Source organism: Sparus aurata, chromosome 7 (assembly GCF_900880675.1).
Source record: "Sparus aurata chromosome 7, fSpaAur1.1, whole genome shotgun sequence".
NCBI classification, from domain to species: Eukaryota; Metazoa; Chordata; class Actinopteri; order Spariformes; family Sparidae; genus Sparus; species Sparus aurata.
In genome coordinates this window covers 20,922,887-20,938,887 of record NC_044193.1, presented here as the reverse complement: position 1 = coordinate 20,938,887, position 16,001 = coordinate 20,922,887, and the positions used below count along the sequence as shown (strand labels likewise).

At 41.6% G+C, this 16,001-nt stretch overlaps 1 protein-coding gene across 2 annotated transcripts in view; it reads right to left on the bottom strand.

Moving 5' to 3' along the window:
• The window catches only part of LOC115585414 (thymocyte selection-associated high mobility group box protein TOX-like), an 89,335-nt gene that overhangs the window by 30,131 nt on the left and 43,203 nt on the right, over window positions 1-16,001 (bottom strand). The gene's annotated exons all lie outside the window — the stretch shown is intronic.

The following is a 16,001-nucleotide window of genomic DNA, read 5'->3' as shown; positions in this document are numbered from 1 at the left end:
GGTGATACGTTTGGCGGGCGTAGTTCGGTAGAAAGACGACAGTAAAAGGGCTCACAACAAGGTCTGCGGATAATCTAGAGAAAATGGATCATGATTTCTGTAAAGAGACTTGCTGTTGAGTCTTCAAAATGTCTTTTTTTTTGGTGCATTCTTTGAGCACCACAAGCCGAGTGCCATCTGGTTCCCTTATATTCAAGAAAAGACCTCTCCACAGCCGATTTCTCCATAACTCGACAACTCGAGTCCATGTGGATGGATAAGTAGCACTACAGGTAATGCGAGGTTTCATTTTTAGGTGTACTATCCCTTTAATATGTAAGGCTAACTTAAAGTCTACAACCCACCGACAGCTATTTTCTTTGGTACGTGGGAGGAAGCACACGGGGAAAATCCACATGAAAACAACACAGCAACATAAAAAAAATGTGTGTACCTGCATCTCAAAACAGTGCCACATTTAGTAACAGCACAGATGAAATCAGGCGCTGATTCCAACACCTGAATCTCTAAGAAAATGTGCCCACGAGACAATGCTAGACAACATTTTAATGGCGAACAGAAGTTCAGTAACAATCTCTGAGAGTAAAGTTGACAAACATTGATCCAGAGTAATTAAAAAGCTTCATAATTGGCTTTTAAAAGGCACCTGTTGGTTTTTTTGTTGTTCAGAATCGTTTTGTGCAGACAGACACTGTACGGCGGCAGTCGATTCGGGCTGTTTTTTTGTGCCGGAAAACAAAAAATAATTAGAAATGCAAATTGTTGTGCTTAGAAAAGTGTAAAGAATTAATTCAACACAAACGTACACAGCAAATTAATTAGAGTTCGACAACAACAACAGCTGCTGTACAGAGTAATTCGCCTCAGAAATCTTGACAGCTTTAAAGCAACATCCTGTCAGCCTGCGCGCCTTTAAAATACAGTTAATCAAATTCATTAAGTGGGAAAACACCAGCGACACTCACTTAGGGGCTTTTTCATAATCTCATAATTATAGTGCCAATCATGCTTTTTCAGAAAGAGACAAAGCCGGACTAAACAAACCTCACATCCCTCACTGTGAAATGTAACCGGCGTGTGTCCAAATGACCCCCAGCAGGTAAAAAAGCAGCGTTTTTATGGCACTAATAAGGTGATACATGAGCAGAGCCTGTGGTTGTCTTTTTCCGCGGGCCTATCTTGACATAATATTGCGCCGAGAAATATGGTTTTGTGCTCTCAAAAAGCATACTGAGGGTATTCACCAGGGAATGAAAAGCAATTTTGTCAGAGGCAATCTGATGCCAACTCCCCTTTATAATGACTGAAGAAAATTAATCATCACAAATAATATTCCAGTGTCAGCCATTCAAGAGCTTTTTAATAGAATTTTTATTATTCATGTCTCGTGGTACACATCAACTAGTCCGTTCTGCAACATTTCAGAAATCAATTCAATATCATCTTCGTGTAGGCTGTCATCTCGCCTGCCACTGCAGCAATTCATCTTGCAAACAAATACTTTTAGCAAACAAATGGCAAGAAACGACGATGGAGCAGCTACAATGTCCCCACCAGCAGAACTGGTGCTTGAAGATAGGATAAAAGTCTCATAATGTGCAGTATCATTAGGGAGGGAATAATAATAATAAAAGGGAGTATGTTTACTATCAGGGGGTGATGTGCTATTTTTCTCTTCCCATAACACTAGCTCCCCTCGTTCGGTGCTTGCTCAGAAATATTATCACTGACAGTTCCTTTTCCCACGATAAAGGTTTAACAAATGTCTGTCTCTTCGTTGACTAACATGCATTGTTGTTGTCATTTGTTCTTACTGTTCACAAGCGTATGCGTATGGTTTAATTCGATAAAAGATATATACAAATCTGGCTGGTTCGTGCATTTATTACTGACGAGCTGCAACATTAGCTATATATAGATACATACATACTGCCATAGATAGAATGAAAACCTAGATAAGCCCAGAACAGGAGGCCATACTACTGTCCCTATAAGGCAGGATTAGAGATGAAACGGTTAGCCGATTGAAGAAAATTAATCTGCAAATATTTTAATAATTGTTCAATCATCATCATCGTCATCATCAATTGTCATTTTCCAAGCAAACATGTTCAACATTTACTGGTTCTGGCTTCTTTACTAGGAAGATTTGCCATTTTTCTTGGTCATTTATTTTAGAAAATGATGAGAACAAAAGAAGCATTTGAAGACGTCACTTTGGACTCTTGGAAATTGTGGTGAGCCTTTTTTTCACAATTATCTTACAATTTTTGATTAGTTGATTAATTGTGAAAATTATCGTCAAATTGATCATTATTGAAAAAAAAGAAACCGTTAGTTGCAGCGAAAAGTTTAATAAATAATTCATCCAATCATGTCAATCAAGTCATCGTATGTTACTTTCTTTTGAATAAAGGTGCTGCAAACTTGCTGGTTCTAGCTTTTTAAGAGAAAATATTTGCACCTCATCTTGGAAACCGTGATGGTAACATTGTGTACACATTAATTATTGAATTTAGAAATAATAATAGAAAATAATGACAATGAAACCGTGTCGCTAGTTGTAGCCCTGTGTGAGAAAAATGTGAAGGTTTGCAGGACGAATTGAAAGACAGGAAAGCAATTGAACTACATGATGTTATGTTGATTTTGTCTCAAAATTTCTTGTGAACAGATACAGATAAATGTAATCTAAATGAGAATGTGCCTTTCAAAACAACAAATAAATCTCCTGATCTGACACGCCCAAACAAAATGATTGCCATGGCTGTCTGGCCACCTTCCTCCACTGTGGTTCAAGTTTGGTTGGTTTCAGGCAAAACACATAATGTTGAATACATAGGTTGATTTTAAGTTTTAGAACAAAGGACTGATTATTTTATTTTTCTTGTGAAGATCATCTCGGCATTATTTACTCTTGGTACTCAAAGAGTACTCAAATTCAACAGTCTGAGAGCAGAACTTCACTCTAGCTAGACTGTATCCATGTATACAGTATGAATTGACACTGCTAGGCTGTAAATGGTCACAAACCAGAACAACCTCTAGGAATCTGGTGTACAGCCCTCTCTGAAAGGGAAAAGGAGAGGCTTGTTTGGTGAGAGTGAGTAATTGAACACGTTGAGGTACGTATGTACCAAGATTTAAATGCTGTCAGAGGCTACTTTACGACCGTGCCTTCCATTGCTTTGGTGATTTTTTTCTTTCCCTTTACTGCTTCTTATGATGCCCTTGGAGATAAGACGCGGGACAAGGACATCACAAGTTTAATATTTTCAAACATAGATAAATAATTCATAAATATACTGTCTTTCAGGACGTGGGGGAGAGTGGATAAAAGAGAGAGGGGTCAGAAAGAAACGCCAAATGTTGATTCAGCTTTCTCTCGCTAACCTTCACCCTCCTCCCCGCAGAGGTGAAATTTAAGCAAATCTGTCATTTTCTGAGACAGGGACTCTGCTGTGGATCTTTGAAGAATCTGCACATCACTTCTTCACTTGTTTTCTTTCTCTAACTTAGAGACTATAGCACCGGGCTCCTTTTGTACATCAGTTGTGATTTGACATCAAAACACCATATTGCTTTAACATAGTTTATAGATGTGAGATATCGCTCCGAGGCATATTGACTATCATCATACATAAAGCAGGCCCTGGTTTTTTGAAAGAGAAACATGGAGATGATTCACCCCATGGGAACAGTGTTGATTTTCTGCATGGATCTATGGAAGAATCGGACTTACAAAATGATGTTCTAGTCGAAGACCACTTTTAAAAGACATACGTTAAAAACCCAGTTTCAAGAATTATCTGAAGCATACTTTTAACTGTACTTACTGTTTGCTTCACATTCACACTTTGAAATGAATAAACCATCACGGTGTCAAAAGCTCAGCCGAGGTAATGACATTCAGTCCTGCATAACTTACTCCACAGCTTAATTTATGCTACATAGGAGATGACAGAGGAAGTGTTTGTTCTTGCTTTCAAAGGTGGCTGGTACAGCATCAGGAAGCTGTTTTTATAATGATCCATGAGATAGATGCAAACCATGCAAAACACTTTCTTTAAAACTGTCCGCACCATGAAGTTATGATTGCATTGTTTATGTGGTCGGGTATTTTGAGCTGGCATTAACGTTTAGTCATATTGTCCGCTCATTTTCTGATCTTAAGTTGTCCGATTGACGCCTGCACAGACACACTTTGGTTTGGTTTGGTTCGGCTAGAGATTGTCCTGAGGTCTCCTTAAAAATATCAAGTGGTTTTCACACTAACAGATGTCTTGAACTGTGGCCACTGGCTTGGCAGCATACTTTAAAAAAAAAACAATTAAGTAGATTCTGTGCTTGAAAGCTTTTTATTAAAATGTTTTTTCTCAGCATAATAAGGTAAAACATTTTTACTGGGTTCAAACTGTCTTAGTTTGTGGACACGACATAGACATACTTAGATCCTCAGGGCATGTACAATCAACAAAAGATTGGGTATAATTGCTAGTTGTTAGCCCCAGTTTAGCTGAAATTTCACCTTGAAGTGTAGGTGTGCTGGTTGAAAGGTCTCCGCAATCAAACACAGCTCCACCTCGTCGTAATTAAGTTATCCTAAGTGGAAACAAATGAATCAGCTGAGCTCAAAAGTTTCTTTGACACAAATGGCTGGGAAGATGAGATGGAGTCATTAGCTTGGTGATGGAGTCGTTCGTGGCCTATGAGGTGTTTAGTGGAAGACAGCTCATCTGGGAACAATGATGTGTTCGTCAAAGGGAGGAGAATGAATATGTTGCGCGGTGCCACAGAGAGCCTGTCATGGCTGATGGGGGGCAAATTGTCCAAAGACAAGAGCTGTCTGTCTTTGATGGACTTTGTTATTACAGCTCCAGTGGCTGACACACTCAAAGTGTTTCCTGTAATATGAAACACTTACAAGACTTTAGAAACAACTAATCAGTCAAAAAACAACTCTTTTGTGTCATAAAAGCCCATAACTTTGACTGAGTATACAGTGTCCTATGGAAAGTCATCCAGCCATATGCTACACTGTGAAAAAAAAAATGACAGAGCAGCACGGTTTTGGCGACAAACAACAGCTGGCCATGCATACATAAAGGTCCTCACGTCCACTCGGCGTATTCCAGATAGACGGATGGCAACGGTAAATCTTTAAAACATCTTCAAAATTCACCTTCGCAGATCAACCTTGCAGAGCAGAGAAAGGGCAGAAATCAAACTCATCATCGGCGGTGTTGGAGACGGCCGAGGTGTGCCGCACAAGCGACTATTACAGCGATGGTCTGCCGGGTCCACAAAGGCTATCTGACCTGACGTGGAGACGACAAGGAACTCCATTTGGGTGATGTATCAAGAGGAGCAGACAGAGCGGTACAATGGAAGGAGAATGGGATAGCGGACCCACCGGGCTGACTGACAGCGAGACAGAACTGGGATAAGTGAAGTGTGCAAGGAGGGGTGCAGGGGTGGGGGCCGGGGGGGGGGGGGGCCTTTCACCATGACCGATAGTAGCTCAGGGTCATCCGTTCCGTCCGTCACTAAAGGTGGGCCGTGGTGCGCCTCAACCAATGGCGGAGCAGTGAGCTAACCTCTTCCCTGCTCCCCCATGCACTGGTAATTCTCTCAAATGTCACATCAAAATGGATCTCATTTAGGTTGGGTAAAAAAAGGACCTGACTCTCCATTGCAGATGCGAGCAGGGCCCCCGTGCTGGATTGTAAGCCGAACTTGGCTGCAAAGGAAGTGTTTTGAAAAAGGTGTGAAAAGGGGCCACGTGCTGCACATTAGTGTCAGTTCTATTTTCACTTATTTCCTTATTTTTTTATTTATTTTCTAAAACACACTAAGTTATGGATCAAAGATGTTGGGCAAAAAAACATCTCGGACCTTTTGCGCCGGAACAGAGAGGAATAGAAAATTCTTTAACGTTTGAACCGAGGGCCGTGTTTTTATTTTTTTTGACAAGGAGTGCAACACTGTGGTCTCGGCCACATTTCCTATTCTTATTCATTAGAGAGAATTGTATAAATAAATAAAATATGTTGTCTCGTAGTCACTCATCCCCCCCAAGGGAACATGGAAGCCCCAGTAATCACGTATGGCACAATAGCTCGCCCATAATCCCCTTTATTTTTATTTTCATGATGTCACTCTCTTTAAGCCCCTTGCTTTATGAGTCGCAAACGGACTGGGGAGGGGGGAGGAGAAGAGGAGCGCGGGGAGGGGAGAGAGGAGAGAGGAGAGGAAAAAGCAAGGGAGGGGTGAAAACAAATGATGTGGATCCCTCATTGTTCTTTCTCTATGCCCTCATTCCAGTCAGGGTAATAAGAGAACATTGTGATTTACTGTCAGTGAAGCGCAAGAGTGCATCAGAGAGAATCCACTGCGGCAGGGGCCATTAAAATAGATTTAACTTCCCACAGTATTAGGCCAGATGTCTACACTTATATTATATTTCAATCAGCCATGACCTTGGTCTCCATATGATGAGAAAGATCACTGAGAGAGAGAGGGGAAAGAGAGAGTGAAAATACACACAGAAAAACCAATAGAAATATCAAACTACTTAGTCCCACTAAATCCCTCTGCTCCGCCGTGCAGCGTACACAGAGAGAGGCCGGGACCGAAATAGAGCCAAGGTTTCAAGTTCTCTTAAAAGAGTGTATGAATCATTGAGTGCACTCTCGCTGTTGATAAGTTGCAGTTTTTTTGTCGAGGGGGGGCTGCTTTTCCGCAGGCGATGTATTTGTGGAGGGACCGAGGGGAGTAGGCCAAAAAGTGTGGGACAGTGGGTCGTTTTGATGTTCTTTAGAGCCTCTGATATCAACAGACATCACCAAAGTCTTTCCAGGTTGACTCCTCACATCACCATGCAGCCCTGCCTTTGACCTCGCTGTCTTTATTTTTTTCATGCTGCTGTTTTCCTTCAAACTTGCTAATATCTCTCTATTGTCCATAAATAAAAATCCTAACTCTGCCACAGAGCAGGACTCGCCATCCATTCCGTCCATTTTAGCTGCATGAAAACAGAGCAGAGGTCAGAGCTTGTTCTCTTTCAGAGGCTGATGGTAATTGGACTTATTGGCTGACATGGACTGACCTACATAAGGAACTACCGATCCCTGGTTACAACTGTAACTTACATTCCCCCCCCTAGCATGGGCGTGGTTGTTGTTGCTGACGCTCCTCTGATGTTCCTCCAGCTTTGTTTACAGATATTGACGCCCCGGTGCTGGTTTAGAGCTGAGAACTGTTTCCAGCCTGAATTCATGCTGCTGCGATCTCTCTTGAAATTTAAATAAAGTACAATATGTATCTCTACTTCTTTCTCGCGACCTTGCCGGCGGCTCCGCGCGGCCTCAAAGAGGGAGCGAGATGTGTGTTGGCGTTTTCAGACCCTCAATTTTCATTTCTTCATCCTTTGTCTCAAATGTCCCCCTAACTTTTCTTGCAGGGATGCAAGGAGAGAGGATGGGGAGAGAAACACGCTCACTGAAGTGAAGTGTAAGGCGGTAAGGGGGGAGGAGGGGGGAGGGGGAGGGGGAGGGGGAGTGTTGTGAAGTGAGGAGAGTGTTGCAGTTGTGGTGGTGGTGGGGGTATAATGGTGCACTGTGTGAGTCACTGTTAAGTAACGGTGCCTATTCACATCAGCATCGCCCACATTGGGTGTGCGGTGCCAGGGTGTACTGAGGTGTCTCTGCCTCGGAGAGGGGGGGGGGAGAGAGAGAGAGAGAGAGAGAGAGAGAGAGAGAGAGAGAGAGAGAGAGCAAGAGAGAGAGTGAGAGAGAAAGATCAGGGGTGAGGGGAATCATCAGGCCAAGCAACATCTGGATTTCTATTAATTGCTGACAAAATCATGGCAGCTTCTTGTATCAGAATTACCCTTCTTTCTTTGTCTGATTTTGGGAAATATCTGTTTTCATGGACCAATAACATTTTTATATCTGTATGCTAAATATGAAGCTACACAGCCAGCGGCCAATTAGCTTAGCTTGAGCAAATGAGATACAGTCAATAATGTGTTAATCGGTGAAGTGTATGTAAGCATTTTCTTAGCCTTATGACAGAGCCAAAGTAACTGTCTTCCCCTGTTTCCAGGCAGTATGCTAAGCCAAACTAAGCTAAGCTAAGCTAAACTAAGCTGAACTAGCTAAACTAAGCTGCTGTTGGCGCCAGCCTTATATTCAACATTTTCAGCTAACGCTCAGTATGAAAGCCTGAATTAATAAAATGAGCTTATGCATACATTACATACATACAATTAAATCTTTTCTAAACACATATTATGAGTTGACTAAGTGTTCAACTGATTGTTCGCATCGTAACCGTCTCAAAGAAATGGTTCAGCATTTCGGTACATATACTGAGCTAAGAAGATTGACACCATTTCAATCTGTGTACATGAATATTCAGTTACATCCTGGATTTCTGCCTCCAGTCTTTATGCTAAGCTAAACTAGACGGCTGCTGGCGTTAGCGTCATATTTACCATGCAGACATGAGAGTGGTATCGATTTTCATCTTCTCATCTTACTCTTGGCAGGAGAGTGAATCATTTCAAAGCGAGACATTTCCCAAAATGTCAAACTGGCCCTGTCCTTCCATGATGTAAAATTAGCATACTTCTTCTGTATTCGGGCTCAAATTCCAGAGAGTCTCAAATTATTTGTTCTTGTTACGTGTGTCAGATAAGTCACACGCTCCTCTCTCTCAGACCTAAAAGTCTACTTCGACTGCTTCCCGTACTGTTGTTAGCTACCTCAGAATCAGAAGACATAATTATTGATGTGCACTGTGGGTGAGACTATGAACTGCTTCACTAGAGCAAAAATGAACACGAGTGAAAAATGAAAACTAGCTGTGTAAGTTGTTAGTTGAACTTAATTAAAGTTCAGCGGGTTTTCTCAGTTTTGCATTGAACAACTACTTAAGCGTGTGCGTAATTACCTTGTGTTACCCTGGCTTTATCGCAATGGTCTGAAGTGAACTAGGAGTGAGTTGTCTGAATTGAGGTTTAGATGATGCATGTGAGAGCCATACATTTCCAGGTGAAAGGAGTTGGCTGAGATGAGCGTGGGTGAAAAACGGAGAGAGAGACGAAGGAGAAACACGGAGAATGAGAGAGAGAGAGTGAGGGAGTGTCAGAGTTAAGAAACACACAAAAATAAACAGACAGACACAGAAAGACGAGGAGAGAGAGAGAGACAGAGACAGAGAGAGAGTCTGCGTCCAACAAGTGAGGTTTCTGTTCTAATCTCGACCATCAGCCACTGTTCTCTTGCAGCCGGCCAAATCGATAGAGACACATGGCTCAGCAAGACACCTGGAAACAGAAAAAACACGGACGCGCAAAAAACAGGCTGAAACTTGCTGCTGCTCCTCTGAAGACCAGCGGCCCCTGAGCTTCCTCTCCTGCACAGGAACACAAAACAGCGAGTACAACACGAGAGAGGAAGAGACTTCCTGCCACTGGCTTGTTTTCTCTTTCAAGCTTTCCTCCCTAACCAGCCATTTTTTTGGGGGGGGATTTGTTTTTTTGTTTTTTTTGTTGGCCTCTAATTTTCCCTGATCCATCGTATGTGCGTATACACACACTGACATGCATTGCGGAGGCTGATTACAGGGTGAGGAGGAGGCGAGCCAAAACACACCAAAATACACATGGAGGTACGAGTCTGGACAATCACTCAGACAGATCAGGCCTGATATGAATCTAAATGAAGAGCACTAATTGCACTTTGTCCAGGATTAGAATGCGCGTGGGTGTGGTTGGAGGCAGCCATTTTGGTTTGGCTGCGATCGTGCAGTGGTGCAAGTGCATGCGCTGCAGTCAGCATTATTTGGCTCGCGTGTGCACATCAGCCTGATAATCAGACTGGATCTTCTCTTTATCATTCAGTTCAATTTCACTTTGACACGGACGCTGCAGTGGAGAGAGCTCTAGTATGTCGCTGAGCATGCGCCAGAACTACATGTTTATGAATCGCTGACAAAATCTGAGATGTGGGCAGCGTTTTTCAGACCTCTGGAACAAAGCTATGCGAGTCAATCAGGATAATTGAGATGTTTAATAATCTTTAATTTGACAAACTATCCCCTCAGTAGCTCCGTGTGTGGGCAGATATAAACAATGGCGGTCAACAAAACAACACGCCCACACTCACGCGTATAGGCCGAAACCTCGACAGATCAGCTAAATGGAAAAAAACATCAATATCATCGAAACGTCTGGGCGCTCCATATGTGCAGAAACCGTACAGTATTCAAAGCCTCGAAAAAAAACATCTTGTTTGAATGGACAGATTGTGTCCAAGCATACAGTAAACGGCCCCCTTTAAAGCTGTTTCTGATTAGAGGTTTTTCTCTTTTTAAAAGCTTGGAGATGTTATGTGTAATGCAATCTCCCGGCTGTGTCAAACTGCTACCTCAGTGCATACGCTGTGGAAGACCCCGAGACATGCAAACAAAGGAGCCTCTGTTCTGGCTACGTGCACCTTTTTTCTTTTTCTTTTTTTTTTTTTTTTTACAGGCACACATCATGTAAAGGCTCGGGCGGGCATCTCCACGCGGCGTCAGAACTTGCTTTAAAGCAGACAGGGTCCTTCTTTCAAAAATAGGTTTGACCACTGGGAAGACACTGTGAGCTCTGTGCATTTTCCTCAGAAGCGAAGAATAAAAGTCTCACTGCAGAGCTGCTCGCGAGGAACAAACAGAGGAGACATAGTGGCAAATGCGGCCCATCTTGTTCTTCTGCAAACACAGCTGGGGAGTACTTAAATCTTAATAAAAATGAGAAAACACATTAGAAAAAAAATAACATATACACACACCCATACCAGCATGTAGGCATGTATTCAGCATATTCATCAGGCGGTAATCACCATTTCAAATTGATGCAGAAAATGATTCCATACTTGAACCTCCAATTTGTCTGATTTAACTTCAAAAGCAGGCTGTATGTGACAAAACACTGCACGGCTAATGCACACAATTAAGCATTAATTAGGGAATGATTGGCTCACATGCACAGCAAGCAGCCGGAGTGATGAACTTTGTTTGATGTACAAAAAAAATGCAAATATCTTCGGATGTGGCGGCTTTGAAGATATTTGTGGGTTAACCTCTCAGATGGCCTGCACCCAAGTGCTGCTTAAATACATGGAAATTCAGAAAATATGTGTAAACGTATGCACAAGACAGTTAATATGCGATGGCTTTGGTATGCTCTGACACAACTGAACGGATATCTTTAAAGGAAAGTTTCCGTTCCGTTAAGCGGGGTTAAAAGGTTTTTTACAATGTCAAATACACTAAAAAAGTTGTGCTTAGACATCAAGATCAGTGCAAACTTCTCAGGTATTCATCATTAGGGCTGCAAATGACTATCATTAGTATAAACTTGTGCTTAAGGCTCTTTGCAACTTTCAGCTTAAAAGGTACGCTATGCAATCCTGTCACTTGCTGTTTGTTAACACACCAGGTGCTGTATGCACAGCATGGAGTCTTGGTGAGCAACCAACCCAACTTCATGACCTGAGAATGAGACTTAACAAACCAAATATATATCTTTTGCCAGAATTGCAGTTTGTTGTAAAATGAGTAAAATGCCATTTAGTTTTGTGTAAAACCGCTTCCTGACTACACCATGTCTCTTAATATATATCAACATGGTCATCAACTTGGCTCAGCAAAAGATTAAGAAGGTAATGTGAAAGGAGAGTTAGTCAGTTCTGCTCTAAAAGGTTTTTGTAAGCGTTAATCAACAACCTCACTTTCAAATTACGTGTTTTCTTAAGTTGTCTCTCTTTATTCACTACAATACATATTTTTCCTGAAACAATGTCCAATGGTGATGCACTGGAAGGGGCATGACTTCGACCCTCTGTAGCCTGCAAAATAATAAAATGACAGGCCTAGAGCAGGGACCACACATTTCTGGTGGGTCGTTGCTCATGACTGAGAGAGATCACTTTTAGTCTATAAGTTGCATAGTAGGCACATTCTGCACAGTATACCTTTAAAAGTGATGGTGCCCACCCTCCCTCCTGCTATATTTCAAATTAAATCCGCTGCATTAAAAAAATCAAAAGCCAAACGTTGAACTTTGTGTCCGTTGGTCCGCTCAGAACTGGTGCTTAAGCTTCTGTTTGACGGCGCTGACAGAGCATCAACTGCAACTGACATGTTTTGAAAAGCCCAAATTGCCTTATCCACTAAGAAGGTATTTGTTGACACAACACTGCGGAACCTGGAGAGGGTGTTGATGATTGACACATGACCGCTGCAGCAGAGAAACTACAAAGCTAGACATTTATCCCAATTAGCTCAAACCCATGTATGCAAGCAAAGTGACATAATTAGGGCAGATCAGGAAATGTGGCTAACAACGACGGACCTCGTAGCCTGTGATGTGTGTTATAAGTAGACAATAAGCTGCTAAAGCCCCCCCTCGACCTCTCGTTATAGTCACTCAATCTCAACATCAAAGGAAAGACAACCTTATGGATATATAGGGTGACAGTGTGCCTCTATATATGTGTGCGTGTGTGTGTCAGGGTTTATGACAGAATGTGTGTGTGTTTCTGTGCACACACTGTACATATGTTCCTGTTTGTCAGTCTGTGCGAGTTTTATACTCTGAGTGTAAGCACATTTTTGGAAAGTGAGGACATTTTGGCTGGTCTTCACTTCTTCAAAGCGGCTGCTTGAGGGTTAAGACGGGGTTTTACTGTCGGGTTAATGTTATAAGTAGTCTTAGTTTAAAGGGTCAGTACACACAAATTACTAAAAGACGTCTTTGGAAGAAAGTAGTTCCAGTAACAGGAGTCTAAAGCAAGGTATGTGGGTAATACAGAGTCACCAGAAAAACAATTTCATGACAGGGACGTGACTGTTGAGTTCCCCAGACATAACTTTTTACATTTAAGGGACCACATGTTATTGTATTGAGATGGTGGCTGACTTTTCATAGAGATCCATCTCAAACTTAGAACACATGAAAAAGGCACCGAAAGTGAGGGTCATAAATGTGAATAGTGGCTAAAAGTGTTAAAAGAGACATACTATCCTCATTTTCAGGTTCATACTTTGCTTTTGTGGGGTTGTTTTTGGTTACTAGAAAAAAGTAAATTATACATTCATTTAAATGTATGTATGTACTGCAAGGTACTGTACTAAGGGTTGATTGGATCCAAGACTGGAATCCGTTTTTTTTTTCTTTAAACAATATCTTATTTCCAAAAGACGGCTACTTTGCCTCTGTCGCAGCATGCAAATGCAAATTTGCAGTGCAATGTAGTACCAGACACCACTGAAGTAAGTGAGGAAATATCTATTTTTTTTAATAGCATGAACTGACTACTTAATGATATGAGACGGTTAGGTGGCTGTGATGGTCACATTTAGGAGTACTGACAAGTAAATGTATTATGTCAATGTGGGTCCTCACAAGTATTGAGGTGTGAACTTATGTTTGTGCGTGTGTTTGTGAAGAGAGTGGAAGAAGCTGAAAATTAGGATGTTTACTCGCACATGTGCTGATGACTTATGAATAACTTTGTGTCAGAGAATGTGTCACTTCCTATTACAGTATCTGTGTGATTCTGTGCGAGCGCGAGTGTGTGTATTTGTGTGTGTGTGTGTATATGTGTGTGTGTGTGTGCCCCGACGTCCTCAGCCTTCTGGCCTTGTCCCATGACTCCCTGACAGTATTTGGCGGAGCACTAATTGACGAGGAGCCTCCACCTCGTCGTGTTTTGTCAGAACATGAAGGCCTCGCCGCTGGATCAACAAATCCTGCAGCTCAAAATTCTGCCATATGTCCGGCCATGTGTTCCCACGTACCAGCTGGGAGCACTCAGCGCTGCGCCTGTCTAACTCATTGACAGCGCGACTAGGACTGTGCCACTCCAGACTGGGCCCGGCGCAACAATGAGCCCAGAACGGTGAAAACGTTTGCTGCCGGTTTATTTGTGAGTGACCTGTTTAGCTCAATGGGTTGACATTGCGTTAACACTCTCGGGGTTGATGCTTTAATCCCTCTAATGTTAAAGATACATGTTGAGTTAATGTACTTTGGATAAAATCATCTATCAAATGGCACATGTTGGTAAGATATTCTGGCTTACGAGGAATTAAATGTTTTTTTTTTTCCCTGCTTAGCAAGAGAGGCTCAAGGTCATGGATGATGTTTTTAGAGTAATGCTCCGATTAAGGCGTCAAGGCTACCATCGCCGATTTAATATTTCAATCAGCTGATCTGACACAGCAAATCGTTAATTGCAGTTATAAATGATTTTCAAAAGACACCACTTTGTCTCAATTCCCATTTTTCCATGCTTGAAGGTTGAAAGATCAAATGATCTGAAGAATATTTTAATGCCCATTTTAGACACCTGGTAAACTGCTAACCAAGAGATTACATTACAGTCGCTGCTGTCTCCGAGTTTATCTGGCTACAAAACAGTAATGCACCAGTGATCCACCTTGGATTAGCCTCAAAGCCGTGTGGCAAAAAGCAACACTTTAAAACTAAACATACTGATTTAATCTGTGGGTTGTGGAAGTGATCTGTACATTAAAATACACGACTGCGACCACACACTATGGCTGTACTTGTATACAGCTGAATGCTAACGTCAACAAGCTAGCATGCCATCAATAACAATGCTAACAGGCTGATGTTTAGCAGATAGCCTATAATGTGTAACATGTTCATCCTTTCGGTGCCAGCTGGGTGTAAACCCACCATGACATTGGTTTGTGGACTACCGCCTTGAAGCCTCGAGTCTGACATTACGGCTGTCACCGTCTTGGTTTTTGAACCTAGAGGTGACCATAATTGGACGCGACGGTGGAGCTGGGAAGGACACTGATCGGATCAGGCTGAGAACATGTGGACATGCAGTTGTCAAGCGATTTGTCAATCACAAGACAGCCATGCCATCCATGTTTCTCTAAATGGGACCATAATTTACTAAATGAACACCATACTGTGTTGAGGAAGACTTGACAGTAGTGATCGAGACCATAAACTCATTAGGAAACTGTTTCCTGAGGTAATAAATCAAGTTAGAGGGAGGGTCATTTTCTCATGAGCTAACAAACAATCAAACCTCTTTTTTGAAACCAGTAGAGTGTCCCCCGAGCTGGGAAACACTTTGTTTAAGGCACTTTTGCTTTCAATTCAAATGTTGTGCTCTGTCTATATTTAATACAGTCAGTGGTATTTGGATGCTAACAGTTGCTAATGACATGGAAAACAGGACACTTGAGGCTAATGAGAATGTCTTCAGTTCAATGATCATAAACCATAGTACTGAATATATTAAACATTTGATCTGAGGGTGGCATTCAAAAACTAAAATGTCAACCTGGTGGTGTCAAATAAATAAATAAAAAAAACATCTTGAATAAAGTACATTTTTTGCCTCACAGTTGTTTGTTCTGGAAGGAAACCTTTGACTGAGTCATTTGTAGTGATTATAAGATCATTAAAGTTATAAAGCCCAAGGTGTATTGAAGGGAGAGATTAGTCAAACTCAATTTCCTGGTTAGAAATAGGATAATTTATCATGTCTTTACATATGTTCCAATGTGGGGAAATACAATTTTACACTCATACTGATAAAATGTTAACTTCAAATATTCAAATTCATATTCACTTGTCTTTTAGAAATCTCTTTTAGGAAACGTAACATCAGGCTAATGAGAACAAATCAAGGGGAATTTAAAGAGAGGTCAATTTTCACATCCACACTGTTTTCAGTTTACCGCAGAGTTCAATGTGAAGATGTATTTTGACACGTCTTACCCATATGTCTTAATAAAGACAGCGCTGACCACACACCGCTGTGACTTATGTGTTTCACGGTTTCCCAGTTTTACACGCCACACTGTCTATCTACAACCAAACTTTAGTTAACGAGCACCTTTACTGGCAAACATGTAATACTTTCCAGCATTTACCAAAACATATAATTTAAAAAACTCCC